Source organism: Polyergus mexicanus, unplaced genomic scaffold (genome assembly GCF_030449975.1).
Source record: "Polyergus mexicanus isolate NDT 795.1 unplaced genomic scaffold, iyPolMexi1.0 SCAF_8, whole genome shotgun sequence".
NCBI lineage: Eukaryota > Metazoa > Arthropoda > Insecta > Hymenoptera > Formicidae > Polyergus > Polyergus mexicanus.
The window spans coordinates 7,970,424-7,984,616 of NW_027223328.1; the positions used below are offsets into that span (position 1 = coordinate 7,970,424).

Below are 14,193 nucleotides of genomic sequence, written 5' to 3' on the forward strand. Positions count from 1 at the left end.
TCTCGAATCTCGGGAAAAGCGCGTGTTAGATTTTATTTCAGGATCGATGAGAAATATTCGATCAAAAGTGATATAGAAAATTATTTTTAGCTTAAAACGCTGGACCCCTTTCAAAGTTACTGCCAAGGTCCAAAGCAAAGAATTATTTTACGATTTTGCGAATTTACAAGATTGCTTGGAGGTGAAATTTCTCTCACGGATTTATGATGCCGATGGTTGGGTGAAATTCGCTTCAGGATATCTTCGAGTCGTAGATATCTCCGTGTCTCGAAGATATTTAACACTTCGATTTCTGGCAGGCAGGATACACAGCATCGGGCACACCGATCATGCTGCGGTAAAACACGTAATCCGCGTTATATCGAAATGGAATCCGAGGATCTCGCAAGCGGAACCTGCAATTACACGTCCCCTTCATACACTTTCGTGTGAATTGGAATCAATTCCGTCAGCAATCCAGGATAGATGTTACAGGATACTATAAACCCCGCGTGAAAGCTTTTATCGGATAGATATTGCTCTGGTACAATTTTTAACGTTTACTTATGTTAATAGAAGATAAATAATAGCAATGAAGATGGATAGTCGCCAATGGAGATGCCAGAAGAAACGCGAACGTATAATAATAATTTATTAAAGATCGATAATTATCATTAAAAAAAACTACGGTAACACTGGCTTAAAATTCCCTCGGAGATCTAGGTCAAAAAATAAATATAAAACAATAATAAACAACTAATTAGTATCATACACTTTTAATTAGATGCACCTTTCTGTTTCATAACATTGCTTACCAGAATAATTTGTTTTCAAAGTACATACAATCTTTAAAGAAAACATTGGAAAATTTTAATGAAATCAAATTTATTTGAAATTAAATTAATATTTATTAAAATTAATATTTAGTAAAATTATTTCTATTATTTTTTATTTTTATTTAAAGACTATAAAAATTATAAAGAGAAGAACGATATTAATGTAAAAATTATTTACTACACCAAAAGAAGATGTAGAAAACAAATAATATTTTAAATCAACTTAATAGTTTCTTCTCTTGTTACGCCAATATAAAAAAAATTAAATAAAATAAGGGACAAGGATATGAATTCGTAGAGTAAAAAAGCGAGTGTTTTTCGTATAGACAGTAGGTAGTTTCACCTTACGAACAAATAACCTGCGAGCGACGAGACAAAATTGGCTATTAGCCAAATCACGGATAGTGGAGGCCCTCGAGGAGATCTTAACGTTCCCCGTGTGCACGTGTCACGCGTGACAAAGAGACACGAGAGAGAATAAGTATACCACGAGATATCAACGCATCTCTCTGTGGTACGATAAGGTCGGAAAGAGAAAATAAGGTCGGCTTATAGATTGCGGAAATTGTCTACGATTGCCATGGCAGCAAGGGATGGTCCTTAATTGGACAAATACAGAGATACCCAATAGGGACAATCACCCACGCGCGTGTCCGCAAAGTATAAACGCAGGACATGCGAAATTTTTAATCCTCAGTATGCGGAGTAACTGCGACTCTGCCATTCGGTCTGCTCTCCGTGCTAACATACCGAGATTGCGCGAGACGGTTTACAACTTTATCGCAAACAGGTAACGACAGTGCCTCTTTAATTTCATAATTTCATTAATTCAGATACCTACCATATACAATAATCTATAAAATAATATAATATTATATTATATTAACTGTATATATAAATTATTTAAGATCCTCTTTTACAATTCTTGATTGCAGCCCCATATTGAATTATATTAAAGCGACAAGCAGCACGTAAACTTTTTGATTCATATATTAAAAGAAATTAGTTTCTTTTTACATGCCATAATTTTTTAGACTAAATTTATGAAATGCATCGGCTCTCTCTCTCTCTCTCTCTCTCTCTCCGCCTCTCTTATTTGTGAATTAATATAGATGCTGTAAACTTTTTTATAAATTGTCATATGAATCATTTTCGCGCGCGCATTGAAACTTGAAACATATTTTACTAATTTATGTTATATTGAACGCAAATGATGCAAAAAGATTAATTTATTTCGATGTACATTACGAAAAAAATTTACACGATATTTTATTTTTAATTTTACAATATCCATAAAATCAAGCACAGTTATAGTAAGGGAGAATCAGAATTTCTATTCTTCAGAAGTCTTAAAAAAACTTTCACTTTATTTTTAAATAAAATATTTAATACTGTTTAAAAATAAAATCATTTGCACGCGGGAAAGCGTCTTGTAGTTTAATATTGGGATTGGAATGAAATTTTTGTATACTTTGTTCGCGCGCGTAACTTTAAAAAAAGATACCTTCACTCTTGCAAGCCGTAAACGCTATGTTTCGTAAAGCTGTGTTCATATATTTTATGAAAAAGAATAGGGGAAAGTTCGAGTTGTGAAGTTTTCTAGTAACGATAGACAGAATTAGATTTTCTAGGAAGAGAAAAAAAATTTTTTTTTCAGGAAAACAATATATAATTTTCACTTGTCAAAATTAAATTAGTAACATAGGAATTAAGACCTCTCTCTTTCTCCCTTTCTCTATAAATTTTTTTTTTTTTTTCTTAAACTCGCGGTTACCCATCACAAGTCTCTTATTGATTATTTATTTGTAGAAGATCTCTTCGATAAAAAATGAGTTTAAAGAAATATATGTTTTCAGCAAACATATTTTTATTGATACAATACGAGCCTTTCAGAGGTCAAATTGATCAACTTTACGTTTTGTAATTCTTTTGAATTTAATATTGTATAGAGTAAATAAGACACAGGCCAACAACAAAAAATCTTTGTCGTGTAACTCTAATCAGAGTAAGTGTTTCTTATAGAGTCTCGGCTACAAAAAACAATGCCGCTGTCCAAATTGAACTATCAAATGAGAAATGAGAGAAATCGCTGATTTCTTATTTTAAAATTCAAAATAACTTTAAAATCTGACATGATTTTTATGGCCGAAAATCTATAAGAAACATCTATCCTGATTAGAATTACTTGACAAAAATTTCTTTTTGTCGGCTTATGTAATTAATGTCCTGATACCTAAAATTATGAAATTTATAAATAATAAAATTAATCAATTTGACTTCTAAAAGGCTTATATATTAACCAAAGTTAAATACGCGTCTATTATTTGTATCATTTTATTTGTGCATTATCAAATAGTTACGAAAGAGAATCTCATTACGTTATATAACTTTATGCTCGTCGAACAAAAGCTATACACCAAGAATCCCGCGCTATAGAACTTTTGTTACAAATACTTTAAAACTTTACGTAAGTCCAGCTTCCAGGTTACGACACAACTCTCGTTCAATTGCATCTAGAAGCTAGCTCGCAGTTAGTATGTTTCCGTTGCACTTGCGAACCGAACAATCGCGTCGTGACCTTGCCTAGCTTTTAAGCTTCGAAATATATATCAGGCATTATCTATCTCCTCTTTCCGCTGTTTCCTATTCGAGTTTATTCTTTTTAGAATTGCGGTTTCAAACTATTATCGTAAACTTTTTTCTTATATTTGTTTGCCTTATTTTTTCTGAGAAATATATATAGAGCTCTCTTTTTAGCAAATATATAAAAAATAAGAAAAATAAAGAGAAAGGAGAATAAATAAAAATTTTTATATATTATCAGATATTTACATAAAATACTACAGTCTCCGCATTCCGTACTCTCATTTTCACGCCATCTTTTCTGCATACGATTACATTTTATATGCAAGCTATAAAAGGTTTTAAATCGAATTTAAGCATCTGAGTAACGAATAGACGACAAAGTGAGAAATCTAATTTACAGCGGATGGTTTATCTTTCACAGAGTATCCAAACAACACTGTTACCCACTCAGAACGTAAATACATCTCACGCTGTATAGATACTTGTGAGAGCATTCACATCCTTTTCTTTATTCTTCAGCTTAATGGCTGTCTTCCAAGATAAGTTGCTACAAGCACGACAGGATGAAGTGTGATTGATACGAGATTATATCTTGATAAAAACAAAGTCAACATTCTTTCGTTACTCACGAGGGACTTGAGTTCCTTTAGACCGCGGTTCGATTCTGTGTCGTATATACAGGGTGTTTCAGACTACCACCCGTCCACCCGTTTTATTTTCAGAAGAGATGGTGCTAAGAAGTTGGGACAAACACGTTTATCATAAAAGTCTATCTGAATACTGAAAATCCGATACCCATGTTGTCACATGTTCCTATTTAAAATTTTGAACTTGCCTTCGGTTTCCGGTATTTCCGGGGGTATCCCAAAAATGAAGGTACCATCATCAGAAATTTCAGATAGGCTTTTATGGTAAACATGCTTGTCCCTAGCACCATCCCTTTTCAAAATAAAAGGGGTGGACGGATGGTCTGAAACATCCTATATAGTATACAATCGCATCTCTGCAGCACGTCTCTCTCTCTCTCTCTCTCTCTCTCTCTCTCTCTTTCCCTCTTATCTCTCGCTACAATTATATACGGCAAGAGTCGCGCGACCTTGACTGGCCCGTGAACCCTAGACAGAAATTTACGAGCGATCGTTCTTTCCCGTCGTCTTTCTCCATCCGCCGTTCTCCTCCGCATTGGAGCCATCCACCCTTCGTCCACCATCGTCGCGCCGTATTGTCCCGAGCATTATGCTCGTCCCGCTCACTCGACTGCGGGTGCGTCGCGTCGCGTCCCGCCGTACGGTGCACACATCGAGAGGGGAGAAAACGGATCGATCGTAGGGGCTGCATCACGCCTTCTCGAGGACGGCAACAACGACGATGGGAGACGCAACCCGAGACGTTTTCCCGCTTCGACAATGCTCAGCGTCTTCGTCTCCGTCGTCATCGCCGTTGTCGTTGTCGTCGTTGACTGGCGAACGGACGTTACGTCCGGTTGACGTTTGCGCACCACGTGGACGAGGGATCCGCGGCAGCGTCCTCTGGCAGGTCGCGTCGCGTCGCATCGAGGGGGAGAGAGGTTGAATGTCGCGGAGGAGGCGGCGGCGGCGGCGACCCGATGTTGGCAGGCGCGTTCGCATACTCTCCCTCGAACGCCACCGGAGAACGAGAGGAGAAAACGACGGCGGTTCTTCAGTCTGCACGCGGCATCGCGACGCAATCCAACCCGCGTGTACCCGCGCTAAACGCTCTCTCGTGTGCTTGTCGTCATCTTTCTGGAAGTTGAATGAAATCGTCCACCTTTCCTTAGACAAGTCGTTCCGACGAGTGATTCGTCTCGATTGCCGAATGATTGAGGGGTTGAAAACGAAAATGCGACATCCCGATCGTTGAATCGGCGAGGAGCCAATCTTGGGTAAGTCGACGATATGCTAATTAATCATTCGGCTACTTTTGAGCGGAATAATTGATGTATCGATATATGGATCTAAGATGAGGTAAGATCCGCTGATGAATTTTAGTCAGTTTCACATAAATCGCATTTTTGAATATTATCCGATGGTCCTCGCAAGAGTGAGGACCTTGAACTAGGAGCGCGATCAACTATAAAATTTTGCAGCTTTGCCAAGGATTACGGAATGCAATAAACGTGCACTTTGCGCGCGTATCACTGTGACGCGCCTGCCAACTTTATTCGATCGTAAGAAACGAAATGTGTCTTTCTAAAAGAGAATAAACTGACGACTAATAAATACGCTCTTGCATGCTTACAGCCACTTATAAATGCAAAGAGTGCGACACTTTAGCGGGAAAATAATTAAGATGCCGTCAACACGATCAACATGCGTCAAAATTAAAGTGAATAATTTTATTAAAGGGAAAAGTTTTCAACATATAATTAAAGGCGCGTCTACACTTTAATTAATTTATGAGTCGTTTAAATTAATTGTCTCTTATCTGTTGCTTATTAATTGATCATTTTGATTGATAAATTAATGCCTTTACGATAAAAGCAGTATACATTATCTTAGGATATTTTACATTTAAATTGTTTTTACGCTGTTTAATCACAACTACTAATTTCGTTATCTGATTTTAAGCATAATGTAGTTTAGTCATTTAAATTTTTATTTCGAAATATAATCGAAAAAGGGAAGAGAGAGGAAGACAATTTGACATACGAATTTTTCATATGAGACAATTACATTTTGTAAATTTAATATAATGTAGAGATACGCGTCAAATAAAAAACTTACCTTTATCTCACTTTTATTTTACAAAGAAATCTAATTATTGTATAATATGTATATTCGTGGAATTTGATCTAAAAGAATTAATTTGATCCGGTATGCGTGCCATGCTCACCCTCCTTTCTTTCCGCATCAGAGCTTATGCGATGATGAACTGCTCGCGGATGAACCATCGCTTCCGTTTTTATTTCGAAAGTGCGAATAATTCCGAAAGCTCCATCGAGACGAACATGAAATCGATTTGCCATGGCAATTATTCTTGCGCGCATATTACAGACGGTAAGCCGACGGCAGCGGCGCTAAAGAATAGAGAGGTATGCATTATGCATTATTAATCTAGTCTAGCCTCGCCAATTACACGAGCGCTATTTCCGTACGGCAATAGCATTGAATTTCGTTTGGAATCGACGCGCGATAACGTAACACCTGCCACCCACATCGCGTACGACACGTATTTTGGACACGTTTCGGCAAAACAAAGCGGGTTTCTCTCTCGCGTGACAAATTTCCATATCCTAATCTAATCAATCATGTTCCGCGAAGTGACTTCCTTCACTGGCGATAAGAAAATGAATAATGAAATAATGGATTTAAATGAAAGAAAGCTAATATTAGATTAAAAATCTCACGTTTAACGCGTCTCTATCAAAAGCTGAACAATTTTTTTAAAAAATTAAGATATGATCTCTTTACACATATATACTTAATTCCGGGAAACTCAATGCACGAGAGAACGATGATGATATCCTTCGTTCGTCGCGTGACAATAATGCAGTTTGACGTTTTATTTCTTGCTTATTAATTAAGTAGATACTATAAATGTTATTAGCAATAACAAAATGTTTCTGCTAAGAAGATAAAATCTCTTGCGAAGAGAAAAGGGCATACATATTTTATATATGCAAGTTTAATGAGAATTAAAATGGGGCATTCTATTAATAACATTATTATTGGAGAAGAAAAATAATTTCTTAGATGCATTTTCTCTACAGTAACAATCTCACATTGCTATTTACGATATCCAGAATTGTCTTGTACACATTTCTTCGATGCAATTCCATTGCTGTTGCCTTTTAAGTAAACACGAAGACGCGTACCAGCGCATCCTCAAAAGGGGCAAATAGAGAATTGCGAGAAAGCAATTTTCGCTTCCTAGAAAGCGCGTTTGAAGGGAAATGTATTAAAACAGCTTCGAGACTTTTAGCAATTCTGAAAAGCGCGCAATCACACACACACACACACACAATGTATTCATGCAGATACCCACGCTCATAGTCAGCTGTGCATATTGAATGGGGAGGAGTCGTTTTACGATTTTAATTCTATTTTTGCGCGAGAGAATCTTGCCTTAATCCAAATTGACGCCAAGTTGATCAGACGTGAATGGCAGCGAAAAAATTTGAGAAAATCAACGCGCGATCTGCTGAAATATTTTTAATGCCATTTATACAAATCCTCCGGGGAAGAAATATATATCGAAGGAATAATGGCAGAGTAGAGATTTGTTCGTGTTCAAATAGGCAGCTTACCATATATACAAGTACTTCGAACACAGGAAATTAATTTGCACAGTTCTGAATAAATTTAAATCCATCATCGGGATTTCGTTTGTAGGGTAACATTTACGAAAACATTCATTCCGAGATCGATGACAGGCACGTTCGAAACATAAATGGATATAAAGAAAAGAATTATTTAACACTTAGACTACTTGGGAAGAATGAATTATACGTGCACCAACTCGTCTCCGTTTTTACGCTTTCCATTCCCATCACTTATTTCGTTGCTTTATTTTTAACTTATGTCTGTGCTGTATTTCTTTTTATTTTTTATATCTATTACAATCAATCATTTCTCGATGATGCAACAAACCGAACAACTATCAATATGCAATTCATCATTCGTTCTAAACCTGTGCGCGCGAATGATTGCATATTTATTTAAAATTTACATATATATATATCTGTATGTTATTTGCATTACCAAGACATAGCATCAAATACAGATATTTGAAACTTCTTTTTTACTATTCTAAAAGTAAAATTCGTCTATGAAAGAAAAAAACAAATAATCATCTAAAACTTTAATAAAATTAAAATTTATTTGTGAAAAAAAATAATATCGGTCACTTCAAAAATCCGCATCATATATACTTCAAGGTAAATAAAAATCATGGCTCGCAAAAGAAAGAAAGAACGAGAAAATCCGAAAGCTAAATTTATCTATAAACAGATGAGAAATTATAATAAAGGTACAATAACAATTTCGGAATTCCATTGATTTTGAAGGTTCATGAAAAGCAAATATATTTCGAGATTCTAAATTTGCACGCCTGTAATTGACAAACGCGTAATTTCACCGGACCGAAAACTTTACTTTTCTCTGAGTAGAGGTTGGATCACTTCTTTGTCGTTTCTCGTACGAAACGGATAATTTCATAACAAAGTTTTTCCGTATATTAGAGCTATGGTAGCGCGAGATAAGTCAGTCAAGTTTTTGTCATGCTCCTATGAACTTTAAACGGGAATATTCGACGATGACGGTGAAAAGTTATTCTACTCAATTTGCGTCAGATTCGCTGACATATGCGCACTTCTCTCTTTTCATCATTATACTAATTTACAAATTTCACATTTTTTTTAATGCCAGAAATATTGTAGAACCAACTTTTTTAAACATATTTCGGGGCACTGAGTTCAAATCTGCCGCTAAAAAAATTCATCGCGAAATCATTAATGCTCAATGCTTCTAATCTGTTTTCTAAATTCAATAAAAAATTTTCTATATATCGTAAAAATGACTTTTCTCATATCTCGAAAACCGGACCCAATAAAAATTGTTCGATGGCAGATTCGTGCTCAACATTGATAATTACCCTAGAAACAGTGTTCAAATACTCTTGCTTAAAACCTTGTAAACTAGTGTTATCATTAACTCTAATCTAAATTATCATAAACTCTAATTTTAAGCAATTTTTTATCACATGGTTAAACATAATTTGTCAGTCTTTATTAGTCTTTAATGCTCGATTTCATTAAAAACATTAAATTTTAAAAACATTATTAAAAACATTAAATTTTATATAATAATTTGTCAAAAAAAAGTTAGTTTAAAATTTTGAATAAAATTTTTTCTCAGCTATAGCAAGAGATTATTCTTTATTTTTTTCATCTATATTTTCACCATATGCATATTTAAATTATAAAATAATACTACAAACAATCGAACTTTTTGCGCAATTTTCGAAGATATCTTAATCAATATGCTAATGATTAACGCACTATTGCAACTCTGTTTTTTTTACTTGTACTATTGAATTATTTTATTTTTTTCGTCAAGATATTATGAGTGAAGAAAAATCATCATTCGTTGTAGTGTCTGGTAGATTATGAGCAAAAAAAAAAAAACGTAAAAAAAAGAAACGAAATCGAAACAGGCCATCTTATCTCCCGCAGGAGCCATTTATAGTCTGAATAGTCGAATCAACGATGGTGATCCCCGAATCTACGCGACCATCTGCTAACGCGGAGAGTCTCGTATCGTCGAGGACGCGCGATAATCGACACGCGAGCAATATTACAAGATATTCGAAAACGGAAGATACGGGAAAACATGTAGTGTCAAATCAAACTCAATAGCGACGCACGTACTCACGCACAAACGGGTCATATCAGGCCAGTCGTCGTTTCAAACTAGTTGTCGTTCACTTATCAACGCTTCAACCCTCGAGCATCCTTACGTATCGTACTTAATGTACACTGGTCGATACTCCTGCTTGTACTTTTTCTTCGTGCAAAGCCTGACCCTGCAGATATAGGACGGATCGTCTCGATATTTTTATCCAAGAAAGAAATAGACATCGAATGTCGACAACGTCGAAATAATACGACACGTGTATTTTGACAGATATTGAAGCATCTTGTGAGCACAACAGTTGTTCTTTCGACGCAAAACAATATGAAATATATGTCTTACTTCTTGTTTAATGTTCAATCCATATATGTCATATTGATAGAAGCGAAATTACGTTTGAAAACATTAGAGTTTGTCTTTAGCTCCGGATTAAATGTTATATATGTATGAATAAAGTTTGGACGGCGCAGAAAAAGGATAAACCATACCAGCGGGATTTACTAACTTCTGTTGTGTAATCTGATTGCAGTTGAGAAAGAAAAAGAGAGAGAGAGAGAGTTGTCTAGTCTCTACTTTAATCTCCTAATGTGTGTAAATTTTCGAATCGATAGATAAAATTCAATTTCATCCCGTGAACTCTCGATTTCCATGCTTTTAAAAGAATGACGGGAACAATTCTCCCGTGTGAAATAATTCTCTTTCGAGCTTTTTATAAAGCGCTCGAACACCATCAGGAAAGTTAAACGAAATTTCATTCCGCGGATTAATTCTTAGTACAATGATGTTCGAGAATTGAGAATGGATCCGTCGCGCGCGTTTTTTCACACTGAAAATTATCTCTCACGTGAAAGATAAAGATTTCTCATCTTACGACCTTTTCATATCGCGCTTTAAAACGAGACGTTCATCCGTAATGGGAACAAACCAATCAAAGGTAAGAAAATCTCTCGACAAAGCTTGAAAGACATTGCACACCTACTACGCGAAATTTTTCTCCGCCAAGCCATTTCACAGAGGGTGACAGTGCCTAGGTTCGATACTTAGAGAAAGGGGGTATTACTCCACTATAAACCCAGATTCTATTTTTGGCACGCGGTCTAGGCTTTAGATTGCTCGTCGTACCGTTCACGTGGCCGCGCGCGACTGCACATATATGGTATACTGAACCGCGTTCATTTCCGGATTCGATCGTCCATTCTTTAACTACGGATCCGAGTCATTTAATGAGAATTATATTCTGCTATTTTATCAAGAGGGAAAACCCGAGAGAGAGAAGATCGAGTATGTAAAGGAGCTCCTCGCCTTTTGCTTTGTTACGCTCGCTTTGCTTTGTTGTTCCAGGCGATCTAAAAGCAAAAGGCTGATGTAGAACATCGCATCAAAACCCATTTAATGCGTTTATCAATGTTATTTACCGCAGAATTTAACGTGAAGTATCCAATGTTTGAATTTTAAATTTAAATAATAAATATGTGAATATATTATAAAGTATAAATTCAATAAATAATCGGAAAGTTGCATCGATGGAAGCTTCGATGATCACCTTGTATGTATATGTGATTTCTTCTCATTATCGCTACATTTTCATAATCACTTACTCGAACTTGGTGTAATTTAATGAAAGTAGACCATGATGAATAATAATAATCTTTTCCCCTGTAAAAAAGAATATAGCTCACGAGACCGTGTGAGGAAGACAAAGGCTTAAACGCACGGTGCACTTTGTGCCTATAAATAGTATCAGGTATTCGAAGCACACTGTTAACACTAATAATGACGCTTCACTTACTCATTCAACAGTTCTTCATTCGTATTCCATAAAAAATAGGAATTATTAAGTGTGCACAAACGTACACCTCGAATTATTAAAAATAAGCAAGGATGCAATATGGTAAAAACTATCTTCGATAATATTATAACTTTTGTTATGTAGTCTCTATTCTCTTTCTCTCTCTCTTTCTTTATTTTAGTTACTCTTAAAGCTATCTATAATTAAAAGCTATCAATTACGAGCTATAGCGTGTAATTAATTTATCCATCATTCAAGTTAGCGCCATATAAGTGAACTATAATAAATATAATTATATTCTTCCTTTGTTTATTATATAAATTTAAAGATTTTCATTCGCTGCAAAATAATCTATTAACGCAATATCTTTTTTTATCCATAACGTTGTAAAATATATTGAAATAGGAATAATAAATACATCATACATCGTCTATGTAAAAAAAGACGATTGTACCGATAATAAAACTGTATCAGCGAAGTGAGGAACGCCTGAATATTACATCGTGGAACTTGATGCGCTCGTAAAGACAGTCGAACGTAAAAAAAAAAAAAAAAAAATCGTTAGATCGAGTTGATCGACGTGCGACCAAAGAACGCATGGTCGCAAAAATGATGTGAACTGTGGCAGCTTTTATACCATTGATCTTATAATAGAACAAAACTTCACGTTCGCGAAATGTCCTGATCCCATCCTTACGGCCGCGTCCTTCTTCTGTGAACACGCAAACGTCATAAGGAGCGAGGGCACTGTCGCTCTTGAGGAGCATTCCGTCGATTAATCGCATAATGGAGAATTATTCCCATTTATCGAAGAGCACACTGTCGCACTGATCAATTAAGCAAAAATTAAATTTCTCGTCTGACACAAAAACGCCGTCATCCAGCACATGTCGGAATGGTTTGTGACGCTTTTCAACATGAAATTACTGTTTTATCTCGGCGAAAGAGAATGTGCGTCGCTATAAATTCAACATTGAATTAAAAGAAAGGATCGTGGAAAATACAGAAAAAAGAATCTTTCTTTAACTTTGCAAATGTTATTGAATGTTTTAACCTAACTTAACGTGTAATATTATTTATTTTGCGAGTATCGTTTTCAAGTAAGTGGAAACAATTCGAAATTTGACAGATGGAGAGATTAAACAATTTAAATGTGTCTCAGACACATTTAAATACGCGTATTTTATTATAAGTGAGAATAATTTCACGCGTGATAAAAAAAATCGTTGAAAGATCACTGTAGAAAAAGGAACATCGGTAAAAACATAGACGATGCAACAAAGTTACGCTACTTATCTGGATCACATTTAGCATGCTCGATGAATGAAAAACAAAAAGAAAGAGGAAACGTGCTGGAATTGACCGGTTGCTAATTGTATATAATCCTCCAGCTATTTCCATCGGCAAAAAGTTATGATAAACCAGATATCAATGAAATCGATTTAACGCATTCAAAGGGCATATAAACGGGCAATATTATACATATAGTAAACAATCCTAACAATTGTTACATGGAACACAAAGGAGATATTCGCGATAAATATGAGAATACGATTCTAAAAACAAAAGCGCAAAAATATCCATGTATTATAGAATAAATCGTGTTCATTGCGCAAAATGAGGATATCTCATTAACGATGACGATACTTAAATCAAACGAGATATCTATACACATATACACACAATGCGAAAAGTAATTAATTGTTCAATATTAATTGTTTTCCACTCTATAAAACGACTACTGTGTAACAGCGTTTTGTCGTAAATTTTTCACAGACCTTGATGAGTATTATAATGTCTTTAGTTTATTTATGTATTTTATTTTGCTCACTCTTTATCCGCATCATTTCTGTTACATCAATGCGAGCCTTTCGTGGACGATTTTAATAAAGCTGATAATAAAAGAACTATGTTTCGTATGTATCGATAATAATAAAAATAATAATAAATAGATATAAGCAATATATTATAAAAATAACTATAATTTATAATAATCGCAATTATAATTTATAATAAAGATAGAAACAATATAAATGTGGTCAAGTATATATAACAATAATATCATATAAGTTTATTTTTACTATGTCAATTTATAAGAATAAAATTTCCGACACGTTGTATTTTAACAGCAGCTTGCAGCTGTTCGAAATGTCGTTGCCTCACGTTGCCCCATTCCTTATTGTATTATACTTGTGCAGTTTCACAGTCAAGTTGTCCGCTGGCAAAGACGAAGGACTTGATTCAATGAGTTTCTCGAGACAATTATGGGGATTAAGATGTTCCGAGCGTATTCAACCCATAGTCGTCAATCCATAAGTTCCGGATGCTCGCTTATTAGCTGTTGCTCGTTTTACGTTCCCTGACACCAACTCACAAAAGAGCATCGCTACTCTTAGTAACTCAATTGCACACTGGCAGAAAGTTCTTACCCAAGAAACTTAACGAACTCTCGTTTAAATTGCAGGACGAAGTCTTCGCTACACCGGAAATCGAATTAAATTAAAAAAAAAAAAAAAAAAGAGTAAACTTCCGCTACAGATGAGCTTTTAGACGCGTGAGACGTAATATCCGCGTTATATTTCATTCGTGGAGATAACTCGCGAAGGCGTTAGAGGATCTGGATAACTTCTCG

General features: G+C 35.3%; 2 protein-coding genes across 5 annotated transcripts in view; one reads left to right on the forward strand and one right to left on the reverse strand.

Moving 5' to 3' along the window:
• Positions 1-14,193, reverse strand: part of Task7 (TWIK-related acid-sensitive K[+] channel 7) — a 40,430-nt gene that overhangs the window by 18,459 nt on the left and 7,778 nt on the right. The window lies entirely within an intron of this gene.
• LOC138935898 (uncharacterized) overlaps positions 4,723-14,193 on the forward strand; it is a 62,049-nt gene continuing 52,578 nt past the window's right edge. For all 4 annotated transcript variants that reach the window (XM_070300799.1, XM_070300798.1, XM_070300800.1 and 1 more), the window contains exon 1: positions 4,723-5,304. The gene's annotated coding sequence lies outside the window, so the exon portion shown is untranslated. The remainder of the gene's footprint in view (positions 5,305-14,193) is intronic.